Below are 13166 nucleotides of genomic sequence, written 5' to 3' on the forward strand. Positions count from 1 at the left end.
GCAGCTCCCTCTCGGAGGTGGGGAGGGGGAAGAGGGGGATGGATGGGGCGGGGGGAGGGGGGAGAGGAGGCCGGGAGAAGAGGAGCTGTCAGTGCTGCTGGAGGCACGGGCGCATCCGCCGCCACTGATGTGATTCTCCGCTCCGGCTCCGGGCTCTAGCACCCCTAGTCCTCCTCCTTCTCCTCCTCCTCCTCCTCCTCTCCTTCCTCTTTCCCCTCCCTCTTTCCTCCCCCTCCCCTCCCTCCGGCCCCCTTCCCTTCCTGGTCCCCGCTCCTTCTCGTCCTCCGGCTCCGGCTCTGCAACCCCAGCCCAGCCTCCTCCAGACTCCGGCCGCCGCTGCCGCCTCCGAGCTGCGCGGAGGTGCAGGCGTCGGAGCGCAAGAGCCCGAGGCGAGGCGAACAGAACCGGAGCCGGGGGTGGCGGGGCCGGGGTCCGCGGGCTGCCGAGCTGACAGAGGGGGACGCGGCGACGGAGAAGGCGGCGGCGGCGGCTATGAAGTGGCCCCCGGTGGCCCGGAGTCCGAGCGTACCGAGGCAGGGAAGCGAGGGAGCCCAGCGCCCGGGCCCCGGGCAGCACCAGCGGGGCGCCGCGTCTGGGGATTAAGGGCTGGAGAGAACTGCGCGATGGAGCTGGAGCGAGCCGGGAACGATTCAGACTCGCGAAACCAGGTAACTCTCCCCCCTTCGTACCCCCCCCCCGCCTCCCGGTTTCCCCGGCTCCTGCGTTCTCCCCAACCCTGCCCGCGGCTCAGGGCTCTCCCCCTTGCACTCCTTCGGCTCGCCGCCGCCACCGCCACCGTACAGAGCCCCTTTATGCATCTCTATCAGTACCCATCCCATGTCCGTCCCTGTGTGAGGAGGGGGAAGGGCAGGCTCCCCACACACACCCCCACCCGGGAGGGAGAAGGCTGAGGCTGTCAAACCAGGCTAGGGAGGCACGGGGGTGGGGGGGACTGGGGGGATCTCTGGTTGGGGAAGGAGCTGCCTTGGAAATGGTGATGGTGCGTGGCTGTGAGGTTTCCTAAAAGAAGAAACCCCTAAACAAAACACAGCAGTTCCAGCTGAGAAAGGAGAAAGGCTTTCAGTTGCTGGGAGGTGGGAAGGGGGTGGTGGCAGCAGGGAGAAGAGACAGAGGGCTGAAACCTACTCACCAGATTCCTACAAACTGTCCCAGGCTAATGGACCATCTGCCCCTTCCTCCCATTCCCTAAACAAGTCGTTTACTATCAGGTTCCTTACTAGGCATAGAGGGGAAGAGAGAAATCGAGGGTTGATGCGAGCCCCTGTACTCCATTCCAGCTTCCACCACCATCAGCCATTGGTCTCCCCATTCATCCTTAGCTTGAGCTAACTTCTCTGGTAGGAATATAGAATCTGAGGGGCACCAGCTCTAAAGGATCCTAGGAATGGTGGAGGAGGAAGAAGAGAATGCTCGGTAGAGACTTCCAAAAGTCTGTGATTCCCCATGGGGTGGTGAGGAGAAAGCTAGTGACTCCAATTTGCAGCTCACCCACCCTGAGGTCTTTCCATATCTAAGGTCCCTGGGCCCCCTGCTCTCCAAAGTCAAAGAGTACAACTTTAAAAATAGCAGCTGGGAGACCGAGGAAGGAAGAGGAGAGGAAGTCACAGGACCCATCATTGCCAGGGAATAGAGGTGACAGCCTGGCACAAAGTAACTAAGGTCAAGAAACTCCCCACACACACACACACACACATACATGCACACATACACACACAACAGATACATACTCTTCATACCCAGTGAGTTCAAAGATCTTAGTCCCTAATTGATATCTTCAGTTCTGAATGAAGTTAGGGTGACTTTTTTGAGGAAAGGCATTAGAAGTTTCCTTGACACAGGCCTTTGGAATAAACAGAATCCTTTACTAACCTCTTGTCTGCACCCTATAATTGGGGGAAGGGTATTGCCAGGAATTCTTTAGGATATGGGGTACCCAGAATATGGGAGAACTCCAGGACTGGGCAGTACGACCATGTCTTGTGGTTTGATTACATCGCACAGCATCATGATGGTTTGTGAAACAATGTATTGTTGGAACACACCCTACAAGTTAGTGTGGCATGGTTGGTAAGGATCACTGGATTATGTGGCATAATTATATTAGCACCATAAGAATTGTTCTGTTTTGCCGTTGTGTTCTATAGTTTGACAGTTTCACTACCCTATCCCTTGCTACCATGCAAGACAGGAATTGTGATATTTCCTTTAGATCCTGCAAGGTAGTGATGACTAACTGAACAGTATCAGAATCCAATGCATCCTTCTCTTCCAGGCCCACTAGACAAAGACATTTACCCCTTGGGTCGCTCAAGGTGAGTGCCCACTTCTAACTTCAAGAAGCCATTCTGGTTGCTAATAGCCCTTCTGCTACTGTACTCTTCATGTCCTTGGTGCTGTTAAAAAAGAAGATAGTTTGGAGGAAGTAGAAAGGGTTAATGCCCTTGGCTGTTCTCAGAAGTGCCCTAGTGTATCAGGGGGTACCATTTATCCAATTGCTTTTTAACCTGCCTTGATATTGAGAAAATAGTTGTGTAGGGGAGTGGTCCTCTCGGTGTGTGTGTGTGTGTGTGTGTGTGTGTGTGTGTGTGTGTGTGTGGGTGTGGGTGGGTGGCGCGCGTGCGCCTGCCTACATAGAAACAAGTTGAAAGTATTTAAACTAGTATACATGTGTACCTCAGCATCTTCTGTGGGGGAAAAGGGAATTGTGCACCTATGTTACATGTTTTGGTAAATGAGTATGTGGATTTGTTCAGACTTTTCCAGGCTAGAGTATTGGGAGAAGTGAAACACAAAGAAGCAGAGTCGCCCAACTATAAGGTGGGAAAGAGTTAAGGGGAGGCCCAAGCCCAGGGGTAGTGCCTCACTTCCCCCATTCATTGCTAGAGTTAGATGCAGTTTTCTACACTAGCCATGTTGGGGATGGGGAGCACAAGCCCCATAGAAGTGGAGGGTGGTGATCAAGGTGGGCTTTCTCCTTTCCCCTGAAAAATTTGGGGTGGGGAAAAAAAGAGTTAGCCAGAAGCAGGTTCTGAATTGAGATAGTGGAGTGGGAAGGAGGTAGGAGAGAGCCTCCTAGGGCCCTAATGGGAGTTATGATTACAGATAGTCAGGGCCCTGGCAACAAGGTTGTCAGAGACAGTATCTTTGAGGCACCTCACAAGCTGGTCTAGCCAATAGGAATAATCAAAGATCCACCTGAACTAGAAAAGTAGGGAAAGATAGCAAGCAAGGAAGGGAGAGACATAGAATTCTCTGAGGTTTATATAATGGCTACTGGAAAGCAGGACTTATGTATGGCGTACACCATTTCCCATGTTTCACGGTCAGAATTGTGCCTCCAATAAGACCAGGGAAGGAGAGAGGCTTCATTGCCCATCTCTGCAACAACCTCCACTTTTACTTGGGAAAATCTAGCATGAAAGTAAATCCTGGAGGGGTCCCTGCTACAGCGTAGCAGGACATCTAACTTCCCACCTAAAGGAAAGAAACTTCATTCCAGTGAATTGAATGGAGATGCAGGAGAAATTTAGCTAGCTGGGCAGGGTTCCAGAAGTTGGTGCACATGGATAGCATTTCACCACGGCTTCCACTCAAGTTGAGCATGCCAGTGAGACCTAGCACTCCAGGCTCTCCCATCATTCGCTGGCTACCATTGATGTCTTTCCATAAATGCAACCCAGACCCCAAATCTTGGGAGTAGCCTTGGCTACAGATTGGGGGGGGCGGGAAAGGAGCAGATCACCAAAGGGACATGACCTTCCTAAAGCTGGTTCCAGGGAAATGCTAAACCGTGGCTCAGGCTCCAGCCACTGGCTCTCCATCCTTAGTCTCCACTCCTTGGACAACAGAAAAGAATCATACATGTTTCCTCAAAGACAATTGAGCAGAGCGTCTGATGATTCTTTAACAAGAACAGAGGAAGATCTGGAGGGATCCCATAGCTGTGATTAGTTAGAGATGTCTTGGACCCCACTTCCCAACCTCCACTACATCCCTCTAAATGGAAATTCTTTTTCAGGGTAGTTCCTGTACTAACCAGCTCCAGAACAAATCAAAGTATCATTGATGCAGCCTCCCTCTTGCCTCTTGTGGTCCATGTCTTTCTCACACAGTGAGAAAACCATGCTTTCTCCAACCCCCCTCCCCCCAGAGCTGTGTTCAACTTAACCCTTACTCAACCCATGCCAAAAATAATCCAAACTTTGCACCTCTTAGGTGAGTGCATTCTCTTGCAAAGTTACATAGAGATTTTAAAAATAAGGACAAGCTATTCGTTGGAATCATCATTAAACAATATTTTACAGAGTTACCATAAAGTGGCCATTTTACAAAGAATTTATAGGGATGGACTCTACCAAGAAATGAAGAAATAAAACCCAATATAGTGAAATTTTCATTATCCATCCTAAAGGCAGAGGACATTGGCCATATGAATTCATAACCTCGGACAACCCAAAAAACATATATGCGTATTTCTCTGGAGCATGTTATGTGATGTTTTTTTTTGTGTTTTTTTGCAGCAGCAGCAAATTTACCTTCTTAATGAGGTTTGGCTAAGGCCAATATTAAAATGAGTTTGCATCCCCTGAGTACACACCAACTGATGGCAGGGCAGACAGCCCAGAAGAAAACTAGATGGCAGGGGTAAGCCAAACCAGGATTAAAACTATGCCATTGATAAGCCATACAGTAGTTTTTCCATAGCTGGATAATCAAGAGTTGACTGCATACCAAAAAAAAATTGAATCTTGGGAACTTCAAGTCACTTGTCCCTTTTGTTTTGAAGTTAGAGCTATAGAAATGATTTCTCAGTGCCTGGGAATAATTCAAAGATACATGATAGGGCGGCAGCAAAGCAAAGAGGAAAGAGCTCTGTATTGGGAGTCAGAAGACAGGGATTCTGGGACTGTGAATAAGCATAACTTATCTGTGACTCAGTTTCCTTTTCTGTAAAGTAAGGGGGTTGGACTCAATGACCTGTAAGGTCCTTTCAGCTCTAAGTCTATGATCCTATGATATAAAGACATATGCACATATACATCAAGGATGTAAAATCTCACCAGTAACAACAGATAAATATTAGAGGGCTGACTGAGCTGCAGAGAAGTGAAGTTATTTGTCCATGGTCCTACAGTTAGTAAGTATAAGAAACAGGATTTGAACCCAAGTCTTCCAGACTTCAAGTCTGAAATATTATCCACTTTGCCAGTTTCTCAAATATATCATATATATTTATCTCATATGTACATGACATATATACACATGTATACATATATATGTGTGTGTATGTGTGTGTGTGTGTATATACACACACATATATTATACACTTTGGTTTCTTTTCCTTTCTTCTGGGGCAAACGTTTCCTCTTCAGGTGTTAGACACTTTTAGCTGAACTCATCCATACCTTTCCCGTGTCACTATAAATGGAAATATGCCTATACTGGTTGCCAAGGCACAATGGCAATTGACCTAACTTTGTGTCCCTCGTGAGACTCCAACACATTAAATTCAAAGGACAAATGGCAGAAAAGTTCAGCATTGGCTTCAACAATTTTATCAGTAGCAACAGTATATGTGATTTCCAAGAAATGTGTGTGATGGCTATCTTAGCATTGCCTTGAATGCTGGAATATCTCCTGACCAATGTATTCCAAACCTTCTTTTCATGTTATCCTATCCTATCCTATCCTGTCTTATCCTATACCATACCATACTATACCATACATACCATACCATACCATATTATACTATATAGTATAGTACTATATATATTATTATAATACTAATAGTTTCAAGTCTACCAAAAGGATGGCAGAACTATATATTTTACCTTTTCAAAGTACCTCTGCATTGATTACCTCATTTCACCTTCCCAATAACATCATGAGGCAGGGAGGGGAGGAACATTTCTTTTACAAGTGAAGATCCAAAGGAACCAAAAGTTTGAGTAATTTGCCATCTATTAAGTGGCAGCCAGGACTGGAATCCAAGGTAAGGAATTAATCTGGTACATAGAACCTGAAACCTTAAACTTGAATTTTCAGCCTGGAATCCATCATAAGTTCGATGTGAAGTGTGATGTTACAGTCTGGTTCTATTAGACTTCGCAAATACCCAGCAAAAGGAAAAGGGTGTGAACTAAGTCTTAGGAGCTGTGAAAACGAAGTCAGGGATTTCTGGGCTTTAGGAAAATTGCTTATAAAGTAGTTCAGGGGAAGGGGATGGTGACAATGGAGAAAGGATCCTGGAGTATAAAAGTACCTCAAAAATTCTGAAAGCATGCTAGATTGTCAACTCCTTGAGGTCAGGAATGGTGTCTTTTTATCTGTCTTAAGCTTCTAGCTTGGTGCCTTGCACATAGAAAATGCTTAAAGTCAATATTTATTGAGTGAATGAGTGCTGTGGACAAACAATTACCCTCAACAAGACAGGAACTGGACCTGTTATTTCATATATAAGGAACTCTCAGATGATGAAATACCTTCTCTGTAAGGCAGATTGACACCTCTGTGATTCAGAATCCTAGAGAATTGCCTAGGCTAGAGCTTTGTTGAGTTAAGTGACTTGCCCAGTGTCATACAGCATTGTGTGTCATAGGTAGGATTTAAACTGAGGTCTTTCTGGCTCTGAGGTCAGCTCTCCATGATGCTTCTCTCTCCTCACCTTATCTAGGTCTTTTCAGGGATTTCTTTTTCCAAGGGACCATTTCTCTAATTTTGTAATGGAAATCAATGAATGGAAATACTATTTGTTTCACAGGAAATATTTCTGGAACACACTGCATCTATGAAGCAAGTCATATTTGTAGTATAACATCAGGGCTAAATATCTGGTTGGATTATGTTATTTGCACTTCCACTGAAATGTGCTGGCCAAGTGTAGCAGATCTGTTTCTTGGGAAGATGTATGCAGCTGAAGTCATGTGCTCTCAAAAATCAAAATCTCATCATTGACAACAAGAACCTGTCTAGTGGGACAAGTTCAGTTCATGTCAAAGGAAGGGGGAAGGAGGAGGAGGAGGAGGAGGAGGAGAAGAGAGAGAGAGAGAGAGAGAGAGAGAGAGAGAGAGAGAGAGAGAGAGAGAGAGAGAGAGATAAAAGGGAGGAGGCTACTGTGTCCAATCCCCTCATTTTATAGATGAGAAACTAAGGCCCAGGAGAGGGTAAGTGACTTTCCCATGGTCACACAAATAATGTCAGAAATAAAATTTGAAAGATGATCTAGAACTGAAGTAGCCATAAGAGCACTTGACTAAAAGTCAGTAAAAATGAATTATGGTCCCAGCTCCACTACTACTTGGAAGTATGATATTAGGCAAGTCATATGCAGCTGGTGGTACAGTAGATAGACACCCCAGAAGATCTGAGTTCAAACCTGGCTTCAGACACTTACTAGCTGTGTGACCCTGGACAATTCCCTTAATCTCTGCCTACTTCAGTTTCCTTATCTGTAAAATGGGGACTAATAATAGCACCTACTTAATAGGTTTGCTGTGAAAATAAAATGATATAATATTTGTAAAGCACTCTGCAAACTCTAAAGCACTATATGTGTACCAGCTGTTATTATTAGTTTCTGAGCCTCAGTATCCCCACCTGCCATATGAAGAGAATGGACTAGAATAGTGTTTGTTGAACTGTGCTATAAAAAAACATGAAATAACCCATTTGCTGTTTTGTTTTAGAGAACCTTATATTGTTTGTTGGTAGGCATTAAAAATAAAAAAAGTAAAGTATTTTACTGAACAGTTCTACTACTGTGGACAAGTTTGACAGCCATTGAACTAGAATAACAGAATTTTGTTATAAGAAAGAGCTCTAACATCTCTTATCAATCTGCCCAGGATCACACAGTAGCAGGCAGCAGTTGAGGCTATAGTAGAACCTAGGACTGCTGACTGGAAGTCCAATTCTCTTTCTACTAAGCTACATTGCCTCTCTCCCAAACCACAGCAGAACAAGGATGCCAAACAACATAAAGTAGTATACTTGTGCCTAGGGAGTGGGAAACTCTCTGTGGGACTTCCCTCTACTAGGGATGAGGAAGGAAAAACTGCTGACCTTATTTCCTAGTCAGCCATTCCCAGCAGGTCTGCATTAAGCAATGTCAGGGCTCAGGAAGGTCAGCACCTCCTATGACATCATCAATAGGTTATTTATTTAATTATTCGTTGACTTAATAACCATCAACAAAGACAAATATTCAAGTACTGAACCAAAATAAAACATGATCATAGACAAAACCATAAATACTTATTTATAATTTGTTTATAATTCTGTTCACTTAACAAATAAACAAAAATGGCCTGTTAGTTTCCATGCCCCCTTCTCAGAAACTTTTAAAAAATAATAATAGTTCATATTTATATAGTTCTTTAAGGTTTAAATCACTTATTTTACAACAACTCTGTGAGGCAGGTAATATGAATATTATTTTCTATCCTTCTTTTGTAGGTGTAAAAACTCAGACTGAAAGAGATAAAGCGATTTATTTTTCATCACACAACTAGTATCAGAACCCATCAAACTCAAGTCTTCTAGCTCCAAATACAATGTTTTTCCTATTCTGCCATGATGAAATGGCCTGGGACAGGGGGAGCAACTAAAACAATGACTCAGTCAGTAGAGTCGAAACTAGGGTAGACAACTAAGCTTTGCCCCAGGTGGGAAATTTGCATCACTGTTAGAAAATTAGAGGGCAATAACAGAGATCATACTTTCCTTAAAGATAAAGGAAAAGAACAAGGCAGAAGCACTGATGACAAGATGTTGAAAAAAGCAGTATAGACCATTTCCTCTGGAGTTGGTGAGTTATGTAACTCGAGATGTGCTTTGGTTTCATTTGGGAGTTAAAGAGGGAAAACCAAGGAAAGGGGGACCACCCAAGAGCTCCAGCCAGGCTGAGGGGTGAGGAGGGAGGCCCAGCCCAACCCAGTCCTGAAAGATTCAGTGATGGAAGCAGTGGCTCAGAGTTTCAGAGGAGGCCAGGTGAAGCAAGAGGTCTTCAGTGAATAATTCTCTATATCTCACTACAGACTGGAGTAGGCTCAGGCATCTGCTGCCACTGGGGAGGCTTCTGGGCTGCCCTTCCAAGGATGGATAGATTTTGGACTTCATTATTGGGATTTGGGACTGGGAGGGACCAAAGGGCTCCCCTCCCCTATCATCCGTTCGTTCTGAGCAATAAGACCAGGAGGCAGCACTCTGAAAGGAAGGGCTCAGTCCCAGATGAGCCTTGCTTATATCTCAAGTGACTAAATGTAAGCAATGTAACTGAAAGTCAGGAAACTAGGGTACTAGTCCCTAATCTGACGCTATCTCTGAGCCTTTTTCCTCCTTTGTAATGGATAAAGATAGTCCCTAAGATCCCTTCTATTGCTAACAAAATGCCAGTACATGAAATTTGGGGTTGATTTGAATTCACCCCCTCTCAGCCTCAGTTTCAGTAAGAATTGAATGAGTCTTTGTGACCTTAAGCAAGTCCCTTTAACATCTCTGAGATCTTAGTTTCCTCTTTTGTAAAGTGATGAAAATGGAGTCCATGGTCCCCAAGGTGTCATCTAGCACTAGTTTTCTGCTATGATACTTTTGAAGCTTTGGGGGCAGGGGACTGGCTTCAAGCCTTCTTCCAGACCCTTTTCCCAAAGTGTATATCTGTTTGTCATAGTAAGCCACCTCTGTCCCCAAGGAGTCATGCTTCTTGGATGGCAAGCATGAAGAAACAATTGACCTTAGCACTTAGTTATCAAGAATAATTAGTTAAAATTAAAAGTTTATATGGCTTACTTCCTTTCCCCCGGGGGTCTCCCCAGAGCCAACCTCATGAGTCCCAGGCTTTCTCTGCTCACCAGGGTAGATGTCACCATGGTCTCTTTATCCCTGACATGGAGTAGCATCTACCCACCCACCCTTGGCAATCAAGGGTATCTTTTATGCCAGTTGCCTAATTTACAAACACTGTTGGTGACATCTTTGACCATCAGCCAAATGGAATGTTCACATGTTGGACCTAATTGAAATTCTAAAGCCTAAAAATGAATAGGCTAGGTAAAGTACTAGGGACCCTCCTCTGTCTTACAACCTGGTTCCCAAAGTTCACTTCTTCACTATTTAATCCTATCTTGAAGTCTAGCACCCCAAACCTGCCCTCCTAAATCCTATTCTTAGCTGTTCTAGGATCTTGCCTGTGAATAGCATTATTGACAGGAGCTGAGGCCCACAAGATTCTGAACCTCTCTGGGCACTGTTTTGAACTAGGAAGGAAAGGGAAGGGAAGGGAATTCCCTACTGTATTTCCCTTGATGGGGAATCACATAACCTTGTAGTAGCCTACAAAGTGAGTTGAATCCCAAACCATCCTTAGCCCCTGTCCTACTCCAAGACAAGGGGCTGCTTTCTAGGAGGCATTAATGATGTGTCCTCTACACTACACAGTTAATTTAATAATTCATCCAGTGTGACCAGGCAAGATTAGTGATTTTGACAGGTTGTCGTTAAGGAGCAGAGCCTTTCACATGACCAGCCTGGGGCCTCTGCACTAGAATTCCTGGCAACTTTCACATTCAGACTGCTCAGCCTCTTGTTTCTTTTCCCTGCTTCTTGGCAGCCCTCCACCCTTGCCCCTATCCCCAACCTCTCTTTCTGCCTCCTTCCTGATGTCTCATTTTCCCCCCTCTCCCTTCTGTCCTCATAGCTCAACCTTTCTCACCTCTCTTCCCCTCTCACTGCTTCAATCCAGACCCTTCTCTTTCTCTTCTAGTCCATTCCTTATATCCTCTAGGACAGGGGTTCTTAACCTGGGATTTCAGGGAGTCCATGAACTTGGAAGGAAATATATTTTTATTTTCACAAACCTTTGGTTTCATTTGTAAATATATGTATTATATTTTATGTATTCAAGGCAATATTCTGTGAAGGGGTCCATAGGCTTCAGTAGATTGCCTGAGAGGTTAAGAATCCCTGCTTTGAGGTCCAGCTCCATCATTTCCCCTGAATTGACATTAGAGAATGCTCAGAGGAGACTTCCCCACTGTTAAAAAAATTGTCCTTCCCTGAGGCAGTATCTCCATACTTCATCTCCAACACAATGACCAAAGTCTATTGCTTGTCTATATACCTTCAGTACTTACCTCTTAGTAACAAGATGGGCATAACCCACCTATGTCTCCTCTAAAAGGGATAGCTACTTGAAAGTACTGGATTCACAGCACCTCCCAATGTGCCTGCTCCCACGTGCAGTGTTAAGTTCCATTAAAGAATCAGAACTGAAGCACAACCTGGAGAATCCTTGGGACACTCTCCTTTTCCCAAGTTTCATCATAAAATAATCTGCAATAATCTGGAAGGTCTGGAGATTGGGAGGCTGGGGTAGAGGAGGTAAACTGGTAGCTCTAAGAAGCCTTCTTGGGAAAAAATGATGAGGCAGAGAGACCATTTTCAGATCTGCAGTTAAGGTAATAAATGCGACATTTGCAAAGCAAGCCAAGTAAAGCTCCTTGATGTCAGGTCTGTTCTGGTCCCTGCTGCCGCCCCTAACCTGTAACTGGGATTTCTGAACACTCACCCTGTGCATAGTCAGTTAGTTGTAGGAGGACAATGTAAGCACAGAAAACAATCCATGAATCCCAGGTACAATTGCATCAAGGAACTCTAAGGGAAGGGCACAGGAAGGTGGAAGGTGAGATGTCTGTCAGCCTGTGCAACAGCAGACAGACAAAACAAAAAAAGCAGGCCCTGGGAGAGGGACAGTCTGAGGCCAGCAGGACAGAGGACCACCAGGGGAAAAAGCATGCCTTCCTCGCTGATGTTGGTGCCTAGAACAAAGTCTCACTCACCTTGCTCTCCTCATCCCACTAACTGCCTGACAAATGTCTGTGGGAGACTTCCGCATTGTCTTTAATTTAGCCTCCATCCCTAGTAATATTGCAATCCTGACTGATCTTTCCAATTGCCATCCCAAAGCCTCAAAGAGGGCACTCCCTCATGGAGGAATGGATTAATTTAGGCCTCAAAGAGGCATCAGCAGAGACAACCCACAGGAGGAAATCCATGGAGCTACTGTTTATAAAACATCCTGTCTACACAATATATAATGGCTGCCTATAACCCGGCATCTATACAACGCACAGCAGCTGTCGCTTTGATATATGGCTACCCTTCGACTGTCTATATAATATACTGCTTATGCAACATATAGATAGTGTCAGCATAATCTACAGCCAACAGGACCAGAGATTTAGAGACCTCTCTATCCATCATTATCACACAGTCCTGCCTGGTAGATGTGAGCATATGTTTATGTGAGCATAGGTTTTACAAAAGTAACCAGGATGTCTCAGTTTTACCTTTACCTGAAGAGGGGCATGGGGCCCCGACCCTGGAACCTTTTTGTCATGGATCAATTATTCAATCAACAAGCATTTATTAAATAACCACTATGCACCAGTGTTACACACTGTAGTAGGTTCAAGGGGTACAAACAGTGAAATGAAAGAGTCACTTCCCTCAAGAAGCTGACATTTTATTGAGGAAGACATTGTGTATAGTCAATCAATCAATATTTATTAAGAGCCTACCATGTCACAGTAGCTATAAAATATATGCAAATTGAATACAATGTAATGGGTGGGCACTATCCTGATCTTCTGGGGAGATCAAGAAAGGCCTATATAGGAGACGGTACTTGAGCTGAGCTTTGAAAAAGGCTAAGCTTTCTAAGAGGCAAAGGTGAGGGGGGTAATGCATTTCAGACATGGGGGAACAAGATGTTCAAAAGCATGGGAGCTGGTGGTGAAATGTCATGTGTGAGAGGCAGCAAATAGGCCAGTTCAGCTGAATTGTGCTATATGAGGATGAAATGAAGGGGGGTAATATGCAAAAATCTGGGAAAGGTTGACTGGAGTCAAATTGAGAAACAATTGCCAAACAAAGGAGTTTCTATTTAATTTTAGAGATAATGGGCAGTGATTCTTAACTTGGGGTCTATGGATAGATTTCAGGGGGTCTATAAACTTGAATGGGAAAAATTACATCTTCATTTTCACTCATTTCTAACTGAAATTTAGCATTTCCTTCTACTATGAATGTAGATAACAGGTATTATTCTAAGAAGTGATCCAGAGGCTTCACCAGAATGGCAAAGGGGA

General features: G+C 44.6%; 1 protein-coding gene across 2 annotated transcripts in view; it reads left to right on the forward strand.

Annotated features, from left to right (window-relative positions):
* Positions 1 to 70: 70 nt before the first annotated feature.
* The window catches only part of B3GAT1 (beta-1,3-glucuronyltransferase 1), a 57993-nt gene continuing 44897 nt past the window's right edge, over positions 71 to 13166 (forward strand). For both annotated transcript variants that reach the window (XM_043992237.1, XM_043992236.1), the window contains exon 1: positions 71 to 668. The gene's annotated coding sequence lies outside the window, so the exon portion shown is untranslated. The remainder of the gene's footprint in view (positions 669 to 13166) is intronic.

Source organism: Dromiciops gliroides, chromosome 3 (genome assembly GCF_019393635.1).
Source record: "Dromiciops gliroides isolate mDroGli1 chromosome 3, mDroGli1.pri, whole genome shotgun sequence".
In the NCBI taxonomy this organism is placed as follows: domain Eukaryota; kingdom Metazoa; phylum Chordata; class Mammalia; order Microbiotheria; family Microbiotheriidae; genus Dromiciops; species Dromiciops gliroides.